General features: G+C 47.6%; 1 long non-coding RNA gene across 1 annotated transcript in view; it reads right to left on the bottom strand.

Moving 5' to 3' along the window:
* Positions 1-11,210, bottom strand: part of LOC132459045 (uncharacterized) — a 31,259-nt gene extending 20,049 nt beyond the window's left edge. The window contains exon 1 of the long non-coding RNA XR_009526091.1: positions 10,980-11,210. This is a non-coding gene — a long non-coding RNA (uncharacterized LOC132459045). The remainder of the gene's footprint in view (positions 1-10,979) is intronic.
* Between the last annotated feature and the right edge of the window lie 2,897 nt (positions 11,211-14,107).

The raw sequence follows: 14,107 nt of genomic DNA, 5'->3' as shown, positions 1-14,107 counted from the left end.
TGTAATTGATGAAACTCCACAGGACATAATAAATCATTTGCAGATTCCCCTCCTGGTTTTGATCAAGTGGGGATGACCACAGTCATTCCAGCCTAAGTCATTATATTGGGTGTGGGGGGGGGGGGGGTGGAGTAGATGGAGAGCGTGTCGAGGCATGCTCTTTGTTATTGTCATTAGGCCTCCTGCACAGACCACTCTATCGCTTCTGAGCTGCGGCGGAATTATCACCTCCCCGATTACCACTGGGTGCCTCTCACACTCACACACACACACACACACACACACACACACACACACACACACACACACACACACACACACACACACACACACAAGCATGTGCACACACACACACACTTGCGTGTAGACACATGCACATAAAATACACACATAGTTACCCTCACACACACACACACACACACAAACACACACACACACACAAACCAAATGAATTTTTCTTTGTCTATCGCCTATTACTACACCTACTTATACGCCACAAAATCTAAATGATTTTAAACACGATAAACCTGAGGCTTATGTTTCCTTTAAAGTAGATTAGAATAGCAGAAACCACAATTGATTATACCAGTAGGCTCCCTCTAGTGGCAGTACATTAGACAATAAAAGTAGGTTGGGAAAGTAGGGGTGAAAGATTTGATTGAAAAAGAGTTTTACTCTTGTATCTAAATTGCTGCCAATGTATTTATGGATTTTTTTGATAAAGGCGAAAATAGCCCGTAAGCAAGAATCTAAAAGGAGCATTAGCACATTTTAAAACCCAATGCACATTTTGAGCGTGTGATGCATGTGTGTGATGCATGTTTTTCTATATCATGCAGGGGTGGATGCCTGCAGATAGAGACGGTGAAGGTTCATACACAGTACTAAAGAAACCCCCTAGCCAGACCTGCCACAGAGGAACGGAGATGCCTGGGGAGGGAGAGATGGGAGAGGGATGCAGCAAACACATACATAGAGAGAGAGAGAGAGAGAGAGAGAGAGAGAGAGAGAGAGAGAGAGAGAGAGAGAGAGAGAGAGAGAGAGAGGGGGAGGGAGAGGGAGAGAGAGCGTCGGGGGATAGATAAAGAGAGAGCACTAACCAGTGAGCGAGTGAGCAAGGAACAAAGACAGCTAGCGAGCGAGAAATAAATAAATAAAGGATTGAAGGACAAATGGAAGGAAGAAATAAAGAGAGAAGGAATGAAATGAATGTGGGAATGAAGGACAAAAGGAAGAAAGGAAGGAATTATGGAATGCTGAAGTGCATATTATTTTTCCAGAAACTCTTAGATCTTACGTCTCTCCTGCAACACAGCTGGGAATGGGATTAGAAGTTAGTCAAGTGCCTCCTGCCCTCCCCTCTCAATCTTTTCCCTCTCCCATCTCACCCCTCTCCCTCTCTTCATATCATATCTCCATTCCAATCACTCTCTTTCCTCATACATGAACAAAAACACAGCAACTTTCCCCGGGTGCCCCTGCATGGACATCCATCTAACTCAGAGTTGTGTTCCGCTTTAAGAACTAAATTACTTTAGATAAGCTCTCTTTCAAATGGAAAAATGGAAAAAAACACCATCCCCCCCCACCCCCACCTCCACCAAAAGAAAATACAAGTAATTGAGGGGAATACAAACAGACGGCTAAGTAGGCGGCTAAGTGGCGACTGCCCCCGGTACAGGTGTGAGTCATTCAGAAGCCTGCCCACGCCAGGCTGCCTGGATATGAGACGTCTGTGGGGGTCAGGAGAGGCAGCTAGCGCTGGGCCTCCTCCTGAACACACAGGGAGCGCTCAGACACTGAATGCTGATAGGGAGAGCCATCAAAGAGGAGGTGGCAGGTTGGGAGGAGGCTTTCTCTCTCTCTCTCGCCCTCCCCATTTCTTCTGTTTTAGTCACGGCGGTTTCTGTTTCTCCTATTCTGATTTCTTTTTTTTTTTTTCCTGTCCTCTTTTCTTATTTTTATCTTCCTTTCTTGCCGCGGTTTATCCCCGCGGTGTCCTCTGGGTCTACCTGGAGGATAAGCCATTTGAAATGCATTTCATAAAGCACATTGAGTCCCAACCCCCCCCCCTTCTCTTTTTCCTGTTTTGAACCGTTGCTATCTGACAAATTGTCCTTAAGAAAGAAAGAAAAAAATAAAGTATGAGGGAAAAGAAAGGCATTGAATGTTGAAAAGTACTTTCGCTGTACTTTTGTCCATATTTTCCCTGGCACAGAGATGAGAGCTCCCTATACGGTTCGCCTGCCTTGCGGTTTTGACTTCTGGGCGAGGGGGGGGAGGGACGGGGGGGGAGGAAGGGAGGGAGGGTGAGGAGGAGGAGGGGGTATCGTACGCTAGTGGCAAGGTACACAGCGACCTGCCCGGCTGAAAGGGCGTGCTGGTCCAGTTGTATCCTGCTCCCACCGGCGGCTTGCATTTCTTTTTGTGTGTCCGTGCGATTCTGATTGTGCAGCAGCGCTCTGGTGATGCGATTCGCAGGGCAGGGGCAGAAGATTGTGTGCGATCATGGCCTCGCTGGGTGGACGGTGCAATCAGCCGGCCAAATAACTCTGAGTCCCGGGGCACCGGGTCCTGCAAGGCCGCGCTACGAAGTACCTTAACTCTAACTCTGTTATTAGGCACCTGGATGCGTAGCGTTGAGGGCAGAGATGTGGAAAGGGCTCACAAAATACAAATTCATGTTTAACAGTTTGTTTTGTATTTTTTAATGGATAACCGTGATTCCCCATTAAGCACAACATTCAGGATGTTGTTCTATCCACCCATGATGTCAATTAGAGAAAGACAGGTGGGTTTTCATTAGCCTCATGCTCACTAATCCTCCAATGAAACGATTTGTTCCAGTTTTTGTTTACAAAACGAGGAGCGGTGGCTTCCAGTGTAAAATACCCCCCCCTTATCTAATACCCCCTTATCTATTGCCCCCTATCTCTCCCTGCTATCCGGGCAGAGGGGGAAATTATTTTCACCAATGGCAAGACTTAACCTGGGCTCCTCATCCAGCTTTTATCTGGTCATGGCAATTTAGCATCCCGGCGCTTAGCATGTCAGTGACTGAGTGGGTGAGAGGGGGCTGGGACTTCATGGATCAGGTTGGGCTAAAGGACAGAGGAATAGGGGAAATAAAAAGGAAGAAGGAAGGAGGGCACCTTTCCTCTTCTTCTTTTCCCCCTTCGTCTTCTTCTTCTTTCTCCTAATCCCTACCCCCCCCCCACCACCTCATGTCAGAAACCAATCACGTGTGAAGACTTGCCTTAACTTCCCCTTACCGCCTGCACGTGTTTGTGTGTGTCTGTGTGCCTGTATGTGTGTGCCTGTGCTGTGTGTGTGTGTGTGTGTGTGTGCGTGTGCGTGTGCGTGTGAGTACGGCGTCAGGGAGAGTTTGACAGATCTGCGCGCCACGGAGGCGTCTCCCCACCATTTGGCATGCCATGCGCGTCTGGTGCGCTGGAGACTGCCTGTCAAACGCCGAGGAGTCGGCGGGCGCAGCCAGGGACCCTACGGAGCGCCAGATGGGCCATTAAGGTAGTATTAATGTAGATGCCATCGCTTTCCTCCTCTGACTGGGACATGCTCTCTCGAACTGAGAGCAGCTGCCGCCGTTTACCAGGACAGCTTCCTGCTAACTTCGGCCAACTGGCTGCGCTGCCGCACGCCGCTCACCATAATGATGCTTCCCCCGCTCGCCCGTCTATACACGGCCACTTTTTGTCTTTATTTATCTTTTCCTACACCTTTCTAGTCCTTTTTAATGGGACGGTGTCGGCAATAACTCCCAGACCCCCCCCCCCCCCCCCCCCCCCTCCCGTTCCCGTTCCAAGTTGTATGAACGTAATTACACTCGTGTGTGTGCAGAAACTCCCTCAATGGCCTTTTTTTGCACATACACACTCCCAAAAACGCATACAGACACACACACATGCATATTTACTCCCGCTGACACACCCAATGCAAGCGGCTGGTAATACATGTAGAACCAATCCGCACGCCCACACTGGATCCCTTAATCGAGCCGTGCTATTCTGTAGTGTATGGTTATTTCTGTTTATGCCCTACTGACTGCCTAATATCATGCTTTAATTGAGAGAAAATTGGCTGTTGGCAAGAAAAAAGAAAACCCCCAACCATGGATAAGTATTGCAATCAGTAATATTCTATTTAGTTAAGTGGCCTAAAATGGGATGTTTTGAGATCATTATTCAAATCACATTGACAAAATCCTATTATGAGAATGACTTATTTTTTTAAACCAGTAGGAGTATGCATACAGAGTTATTAATGTATAATAAACATGCGACAGCGTGGGGCACCAACGGGGGCGTATAAGGCGGGGAGCATGTGACACCAAAACAAGGTCACTGCTCCTGCACCCCATCTTGTTTGTTATGGTTGCAAACGGACAGTCCAAAGAAATTTAAAGATGCAAGACAAGGCACACACACGGCAAAGAGTCTGTGTGCAGAACAGGGTCCAGGCAGTGTGGATGACACCCTTATGTAGATCTATAGAGAACAGCTGCTTTTGGTCAGAAATACAAAGTCAGAGGAGGAAGCAAAGCAAGCAGGCAAGTAGGGACGGGCGAGATGCGTTCCACCAGAGAAGAATCTCTCGAGACATCGGAGAGCCTTCCCTCTCTCTCTCTCTCTCTCTCTCTCTCTCTCTCTCTCTCTCTCTCTCTCTCTCTCTCTCTCTGTGTGGATGGAGATGGAGCCAAGGCTTGCTCCCCATCTCTCTCACTCTCTCTCTCTCTCTCTGTCTCTCTCTCTCTCTCTCCCTGCGTCTTTTCTCCGACTTTATTTCGGCATCTTTAGTTCTCTCCCTCTTTCTCTTCTCTCTTTTACTTTAGTGTTTTTTTTTTTAACTCAAGCCCTGCAGGGCCTTGAGAGGAGCAGAACAAGGGTCCTTTGAGGTGCCCCTAGGGGAGATGGGTACAGTAGTTTAGGTCGCCGTACATCCACACATGGTTCCCACATACTGTGCAGCTGCTTCAGCTCGCTGTAACAACAGATGACTGATAGAAGTGCACACTGTACACCAACTTCTTTCATAGCCTGCCAGCCCCCAACTCTCTCACCCTCTCTCTCTCTCTCTCTCTCTCTCTCTCTCTCTCTCTCTCCCTCTCTCCCTCTCTCTCTCTCTCTCTCTCTCTCTCTCTCTCTCTCTCTCTCTCTCTCCCTCTCCCTCTCACCCTCTCTCTGTGCCACGTTTCAAATCCCCTTTCTTGCCTGTCTCCCTCACTCTTTCTGACTCCCTTCCGCTCCCCGTCTCCGCCTCTCTCCTGCGCCGTCTCTCCTGGGCATGTGTTTCCGTAGCTAAGGGTTGCTCCCGGCCCGACACCGGGGCCCCTGGCAGCAAATTGGGGGGGCTGTTGGTGGGGGCGGGGAGGGGAGGGTTTGGGGGGGGCGGGGAAGCGGTCCGTGCCGGGGGTCTCAGGAGACGACTCAGACAAGGACTACGGGGTTGGCATCAGCGGTGGTCAGTGCTCAAATCAAACGGTCCGCCACCGAAGCGCAGCGAGAGCTTCTGCTCCCCAACAGCCGTTAGCGTACGGCAGGTATCAAACTGACACCTTCTCCCTTGGCTGCTCCTGACAAGGAGTTCTCTCGTCTAGGAATTAGCCGTACTTTGCCAAGAGCACTGGGGCAATTTGTACAGTTGTGAATAGATTTGATTCTCAATAGATGCGATAACTGTTTTTTTTCTGTTTTTTTTTTCATCCATATTGCTTAAAGCCCCGAGGATACAAACGGAGATGGCTGAAGGTGTGAGCTGTGATACGAAAGGAAGAAGCTACTTTGTTGCTTCTGAGGACTGATAAAGGTGATAAAAAGTCAGATAAAACACACCCTCCATTTTATGACTGTGTCTGTCTTCACAACACTGTCATGCATAAGACCGTTTGGTCGTTATTGAACCCAATAAGCAAGTTAAATTTTCTACTTTTTTTGAAGAAAATGTGACTAACTGCTAAACAATGCTTCTGGGAAGCCACTAATACTTCACATACTGCGTGTGTGTGTTTGTATATGTGTGTGTGCTTGTGTGTCTGGACGTGTGTGTCTCTGTGCCTCTGTGTGTCTGCATAATGAGAGTAAAAGAAGGCACAGGGATATATTTCCCAAAGATTTATCTGAGAAATCCAACCTGCACTGAAAGGGGATCAGCTTGTGTGTTTACAAGGTGTGTCGTATTGCTTTGCAATGCAAATGCATTCAAAAAGCAGCGTAATACCGCGGTGCCATTGTAGGGGAATGATCACTGCATCGAGCAGTGAAGCCAGGCCTTTGATTGGAGCAGAATGTGTTTTATAGAGCTAAGCAATATGTGTGAGTGGGGGTGTGCTGCAAATAGGATATTTTGGATTTTTCTTTTTCTTTAGGAAGAAAGGAGGCATTAGCGAGGCCCGTGGTGCACCAAGGTGTACTCCGAAGCAAGACGATTAACATGAAAGGAAATGTATAATGATATTTTCCACTCAAGTGATACGGCAGCCGGAGAAAAGCCAGTAATCACATTATTATTTGTGTTAGAGATCAAGATCAATCAGGGTTACAGCGCGTCTCCCTGCCAGACAATCGCAGTAGATGTTGGCTTGTGTTAGGGGGAAACGCACACGGGACACAACATGAGGGATTTCCGATATTGGGGCTAGCGTCTGCGTGTGTGAGAATGCAAAAAGATGTGTGTGTGTGTGTGTGTGTGTGTGGGTGGGTGTGTGTAAGCGCACACCTGCATTCGCTAACTTGCGCCTGCATTACATTTCTTGTGGGTCTTTTAAATCGCCTATTTTGCGAACCGTAACGTACGTAAGCAATCCTACTAGGCTCAAAGGCAAACAAAAGGACGGGCATTTGAGAAATGTACAATCCCCCTCCTATTCACGAACAACGACACACACTCACTTACACACACAAAAAAGAAGGAATCGTCTCTCTCTTCACAGAGAGCTGTTAGTCTGAGTAGCAGTGTTTTGCTAATAGCACGCAGCGCTAGGAGGAAGTGGAGGAGGAGAAGGAGGCGCTGATGAAGCTGAATAGATGAGTGTAGAAGGAGCATCACTCTCTCTCTCTCCTGAGAGGCCCACAGTAGAGTGAGAGGCAGGCTCCCAGCGCTTCAGGTTAAACTCCAACACAGGCTGCCTCAGCAGGAAGAGAGAACACTGACACAAAGAGAGGCACAGTTCTACACTTTATTTATTTGCACACAATACTTTTGAGGAGGGCAGGCGAGAGCCTACGCGTCTCAGGGCCGGGAGAGAGGAAAATAAAACCCTTTCCCGACGTTCAGCCGAGGAGCGAAAAAAAGGAAAAGCATACTTTTTTATTTTTACTTGTTCTTCATACTTTTTTCGTACTCTTCAGATACTTCCAGCAAACACGCGGCAACAAACGCTCAGATCGGCCGTCGCGCTAACCGACGAGCGCGCCGGCGTGGGCACACGAGCTAGCGTGGGGCGAGTGTGCGAAATCCAAACTTAATGAGGGCTTTGGCAGCTCACGTGGAAAGCAGGCAGGCAGGCAGGCAGTGATTAACAGAACACTTCAGAGTACAAGGCACAGCGGTGCTCAAAGAAAACAGTGATGATCTCCACTTAATCGCGGAGGAGCCCAGAGCATCTGCCGCTAGGAGCGGGGCAGCGGCGGCGCTAGCGCTAGCGTTAGCGTTAGCGGCGGTGAGCTCCCGCTCCGCTAGGCTGTCATCTCCAGAGAGCCGCGGCCATATGCTCGGCGCCGCCGCGAAACTCGCGGCAAGTTAATTTTCTGACAAAACATTGGAATAAATATGACATTCAAACAAGTTGTGCTCAGCCAGGCTTAACGCGGGGATGCGGGCGTGCGCTGGAGCGGCGGCATGCGAAACACAACGCGTACACGTGCACACACGCGTACACGTGCACACACGCGTGCACGTACACACGCACACACATGTACACGCACAAACACACACATGTATACGTAGACACACACACATGTACACATACACACACACACACACAGGTACGCATATACATACACGCACACAAACACACTTATACGTACACACACACAAACCACACATGCACGCACACACGTACACACACAAACACACACACATACATGTACAAATATACACACACACACACACACACACACACACACACATGTAAAAATATACACACACACACACACACACACACACACACACACACATGTAAAAATATACATACATGCACACACACACATACTCTGTTTTCATGATTACTTGAAGTAGCTCGCTTGCTTGGTTGGTTGGTTTTGCTGTTAGCTTTCATGTCTGTGGATTGCAGACAGTTGGAAACATACACTTCAGCTGGTCTGATTCACAACGGAGCCCTATGGAGCGGAAACACGCCACACACACCAACAAGTATACACGCCGAAAAACATAGCCCAGACCTTTAAAAAGATCACGTGACTCCCTCTGGCGAATAATATTTATGTAACAGAACCCCTCCTCGTCAAGCACAGTTTTCTCAACAGTGAAAAAGTGAGAGAAAGGGCGAAATACCAATAGGAGGAAAAAAAACACAGAAACACAAAGGCTCGCTCTCTTCTGTATACTCTCTCCGTCCCGGCGGTGCGGCATTAAAATAACGTCAACCACAGCGTTTATTAGAAGTCCTGTCGGACGGCCACTGGGCTGCAGGTGGAGCGACACGGCGGGCGTGGAACAAAGGGCTTGCAGGTGTGAACGGAACAGCACACCTGATCACCAGGGACAGAGCAGGGGGGGGGGGGGGAAAGGGGTTCTCAGATCTCCCAACACCATCAGGTCCAAGTGAAGGGGAAATACAGGCCCTTGGGGTGTGGGGGGGGGGAGGGGGCAGTTTGAACGTACAGCTTCCCTTACAGACCAAAAAAAAAAACAGTATCTTATTGTGTGTGTGTGTGTGTGTGTGTGTGTGTGTGTGAGTTTGTATGTGTGTGTGTGTCTGTGTGTGTGTCTGTGTGTCTGTGTCTGGTTGGGGGCCCTCAGGGGACACCTAAGGCGGTGTGGATAACCCAGTCTGGACGTATGGAAGAAATGCACAAAGGGAGGAATGAAGGAATAAAAGGATGTATAGCAAGAGATCAATATACTGTAGAGGGTGTAAAGACATCTCTCTCTCTCTCTCTCTCTCTCTCTCTCTCTCTCTCTCTCTCTCTCTCTCTCTCTCTCTCTCTCTCTCTCTCTCTCTCTCTCTCTCTCTCTCTCTCTCTCTCTCTCTCTCTCTCTCTCTCTCTCTCTCTCTCTCTCTCTCTCTCCTTTCAACTGCCAGGTGTGGCTGAATAGTTTTAAGGGCCAGTAAAATATCTTTGTTAAAACTGTAAGGCATTATACATGGCAAATTCCCTCACGGCATATAGTCCACTATACTGGATATAATATTAATATTTTCGAAAATACATATATATTTTTTATCATGCCATAAGTTGTACGACGAGACAGCATTCAAATAGTCAAATCAGAAAATAATACGAAATCAGGCCGATGAATATTAACGTGAATGACACTAGCACAGACACTGGAATTATCTGATCTTTTTTGCAATCATTCATTAGTTTCCATGACGTGTTTTTCTTTCAATGAATAAAAGGGTGGAAAGGATCTTTCCATTCAATGAAAGAACCTGAGACAACGTATAATTGGCATATTTTCACCCTTGTCTCCGTACCTCTCTCAGCCTCTCTCACACACACATACACAGACAAACACACACAAACACACGCACACGCACACACACACACACACACACACACACACACACACACACACACACACACACACACACACACACACACGCACACGCACACTCACACACACACACACATTGCTGAGAGGCAATCATTCACCTAGACACTGTCACATTGGTGTAAATTGACTTATTTTGCATGAGGAGAACGAGGAGGGGGTGTGGGATGCTGCAGAGGGCGAGCGAGGGGCTTGGTGGTGGCGGCGGGGGGGGGGACTGAATCAAATAATATATGAGTAGGCAAAATTAAGCTCCCAATGCAAGTGGAACACTTCACAAGAGAGCCAATTTCAATTCCACAGCACTTAATTTCGGATTGGTATGGTTCAACAGCCTGCGACTGGTGTGGGGCGGCATGTAAGGACAGAGATAGAGAGACAACTAGCAGAGAGCCATCCAAGCCCTTGAGGGATCCATCATACAGCCCTGCCAGCCTTACACCCCCCATGTCTCTCTCTCTCTCTCTCTCTCTCTCTCTCTCTCTCTCTCTCTCTCTCTCTCTCTCTCCCTTTCTCTCTCCATCTCTCACCATCAACCTCTCTCTCTCTCTCTCTCATCATCACCCTCTCTCTCTCTCTCTCTCTCTCTCTCTCTCTCATCATCACCCTCTCTCTCTCTCTCTCTCTCTCTCTCTCTCTCTCTCTCTCTCTCTCTCTCTCCCTCCCTCCCTCCCTCCCTCCCTCCTCTCCCTCTCTCTCTCTCTCTCTCTCTCTCTCTCCCTTTCTCTCTCCATCTCTCACTCTCATCATCAACCTCTCTCTCTTTCTCTCTCCCTCTCTTACACACACACACACACACACACACACACACACACACACACACACGCTTGCGCACATGCACACACACAGAACGAATTCATAAATAAGACATCACAATGTATCACTGTGTCATTGTGGAGTTGGAGGAAGGTGCCGCTACTAATTTGTATGTACTGTGTTTTCTCCGGTTATGACCTTGGTAGTGAATACATTACAAGCAAAGTAAGCAGGCATGCATGTGAGAGGAATGTTTACTAGGGAGGTACAGCCATAATACATGTTGAAATGTATCTTCAGTATTTGTCACAGTCATCTACAACCTTTATCAATGGGATAGGATGTAGCCTTGTGAGATTGGCTGTGTCACATCGACGGTTGTATAAAGGGAAAAGGTTGCATACATTTTTATTTTGCATTTTACTACAGGTAACGGCAGATAATGGATTTTCTTTATGAGAGGGCTGCACCTGGTTCTCCTTGTAGTCTGGCCTCTTGAAGTCGTAGCCAAGCTGAGCGTAGAAGTTGTTCCCGAAGCTGTAGGCCTGCCCAGTGTCGGTCCAAACGAAGGAATGTCTGCTTCCACAGGCTACTCCCACAACAGAGACTCCACCCACATGTAGGTCACATCCTAAGCCTGCCTGTTGCTTTGGCAAGATGACTTCCACCGGTTGGTCCTTAACCGTCTTCCCTCCATCGCCCAGCCTGAACGATGAAAGGTCAATATCAAATTATATTATGTCGGTGTTGATCATAGAGTCAATGTTCCTGGACTAATCAACATACTAAAGATGAACGCTAGGTAACTATTCTAGTTCAGCATAGTAAGGGAAAACGCTGGTAACTATACTAGGTGCAGAACAGTAAAGGTAAGCACTAGTAACTATTCTAGTTCAGCATAGTAAGGGTAAACATTGCTAGTTCAGCATAGTAAGGATAAGCACTAGTAAATATGTTAGTTCAGCATAGTAAGGGTAAAGTCTGGTAACTATACTGGTTTAGCATAGTAAGGGTAAACGCTGGTAACTATACTAGTTCAGCATAAAAAGGGTAATCAGGGAACTATACTAGTTCAGCATAGTAAGGGGTTATCAATGGTAACTATATTAGTTAAGCATAGTAAGGGTTTAAAACTAGTAACTAGTATAACATAGTAAGGCTGGTAATTATACTAGTTCAGCATAGTAAGGGTTAACGCTAGGACAAACCCTCCTGTCTCCTATCAATTGTTGCATTTATGTATTTATTTGTTTGTTCATTTATCATAATTAACCTCAGACAAAATTGAAGGTTAATATATGACAGCAGCCAACTGATCATTGTCCCTTGGTATACTGGTAGACACCCCCCTTTGTAGACAACATCACTGGTATAACACAACCCTTTGTACGCAACATCACTTTTCCCATAGTCTACTAACTACTAAGTAGTTTTCTTTCGGGTCGGCTCATCTTCCAGGAAAGTAAAACAACAACTGAACACGATTCCATTTTCCTGGAGAGACAAATGAGTTTACCTATAGACCCGGTCTCCAACCAATTGCGCTTCCTGTATCCACTTCCCCAGCGAGAGGGCAACAAAGAACCTTCAAGCCCCCTCGCTTCAAGACGACATGGTCAAACCCCGCCCACGCCTGGCGCCACCGCCGCCGACGCCCTGTGACCCCGTGAGCTCCCAGCAGCCCCCCAATGCAACTCCTCCTCTGCCGCTCGCTGGTGGAGGACAATGCTCCTCATCTCGCTGTTTGTTTTCCACCGAGCCAGCGTCATAACCCGCAATGCCCCCGCCATAGCTGCTATAGTGTCTGTCCAAGGATAAATAAATAAACATACAACAAACCCGACAATGAAAAAAAATGTCTTCTCCATTATTTTCACCAACGGGGGAGGAACAAAAGGTCTTCACCCCCCGTCCCCCGCGAGAGCCCGTATTGATTACAACAATGCTTCAACTCAGACAGGACCACTCTGGGGTCACTGCTATTTCCATCACAAAGTTTGCCAGTTTACCATTTCCACGGTGCACCACTCGTACTCTTCCCCTCTCCCGTTCTCTCTCTCTCTCTCCCTCTCTCTCTCTCTCTCGCCTCCAGTGAGGCAGGCGGGGCGGGCGTGCGGTGAGGGGGGAGCGGAGCGAGCGAGCAGAGGCGTTTGCAGATATCAGAGAGTCGCTTGCGTAACCAGAATGCTCACCCCTTGCTCCGCACGGGGGTGTCTACGCGGTGCTCCGACCGGAGGCTCCTCTTCAAACTATAGGATCCCATAACGAACACATAGGCTCTTCATACCCCCCCCCCCCTCCTCCTTCTCCCCCACGCACCCCCTCTTCCCTTACAGGTTCAGTACAGCGATAGTAAAGAAAATGAGAAGAACGGTGAAGGGGAGAGACAGTAAGAGAGAAAGAAATTTTTAAAGAAACAAGGAAAGAAAGGATGGAAACAAAGACGGACAGAAAGTATGAACGAAAAAACAACCAAATGGAGGATGGAACAAAATAAATAAATAACTAATGAAAGAATGAATGAAGTGAATAAAGAACAAACTAAATAAATTAGGAAAGTGAAAACGAACGAAATAAAGAACATACGGAAAATCGAAAGAAAAAGGGGTGAGACAGAGAAGAGTTGAAGAGACCGATGGGAGCCAACGTGTGAGCAAGAGATGATGCAGGTATTACTAAGGGACCGTCTTAATGGCATCTACTGTAGGCCCCAGGGCCTCTGATGTCAATACAGCCAGACTGGCCCCTGGCTGGCTGATTATTAATGAAGAGAACTGATCAGGAAAAATGAACTAATCACCCTCCTGTGTTTATTTATCCGTCCCGATACAAATTTGTCCTCTTCTTTCCCATCCGCAGTCAGGTCATCTATTTAAGCTAGCACCTTGTGCATGCTTCTACACAGCTCTGGGTTCACTAATTATGCAGTGGGTAAACACATCTAATAAAAATAACAAAACAACACCGATTTGATTTAATAACCTGTATGAAAGCTTGAAAAAAGGATAAAGGTGTTCCCAAAGTTTGGAAACCAACTTACTGTCCACTGGTGCCATTGCCCCAGGCAAAGATCCTGTTGTCATCTGGTGGAGGAAAAGAAAGAACGATAAAAAGTCAATAACTTGATGTGAAAATGTAGCACACATCATAACAACACTGTATACCGCAGTGCATCCTTCCATGGGTTATTTTATTATCATTCTCCTTGTCTTTTGTATGGAGGTGAGCAGTGAGTGTTTGGGGCGACAGTGGGTGTGGAGTTGTCCTCCTCTGTGTGTGAAGTTTGATTAATACAGCATCGACAGAGGGTTCAGAGACAGGGGCCACCTCTCACACGCCCTGCTGTAAAATAATGAGCCTTCAGGCACGAAGGAATAATATACAAGTGAAAGGAGCAGAGAGGAGAGGGGAGGAGAGGGAGCGAGAGAGGAGAGAGAGACTTAGTGGATCTCAGCCCATGGCGCTGTATTCAAATGAAACGAGCCGCGCAGGCCAACCTAACTGATTAGACTTGTCTCAGAGAGAGAGAGAGAGAGAGAGAGAGAGAGAGAGAGAGAGAGAGAGAGAGAGAGAGAGAGAGAGAGAGAGAGAGAGAATG

This window comes from Gadus macrocephalus, chromosome 6, assembly GCF_031168955.1.
Source record: "Gadus macrocephalus chromosome 6, ASM3116895v1".
NCBI lineage: Eukaryota > Metazoa > Chordata > Actinopteri > Gadiformes > Gadidae > Gadus > Gadus macrocephalus.
Note: the sequence above shows the minus strand (reverse complement) of the source record. Positions and strands in the feature narration are given on the sequence as shown.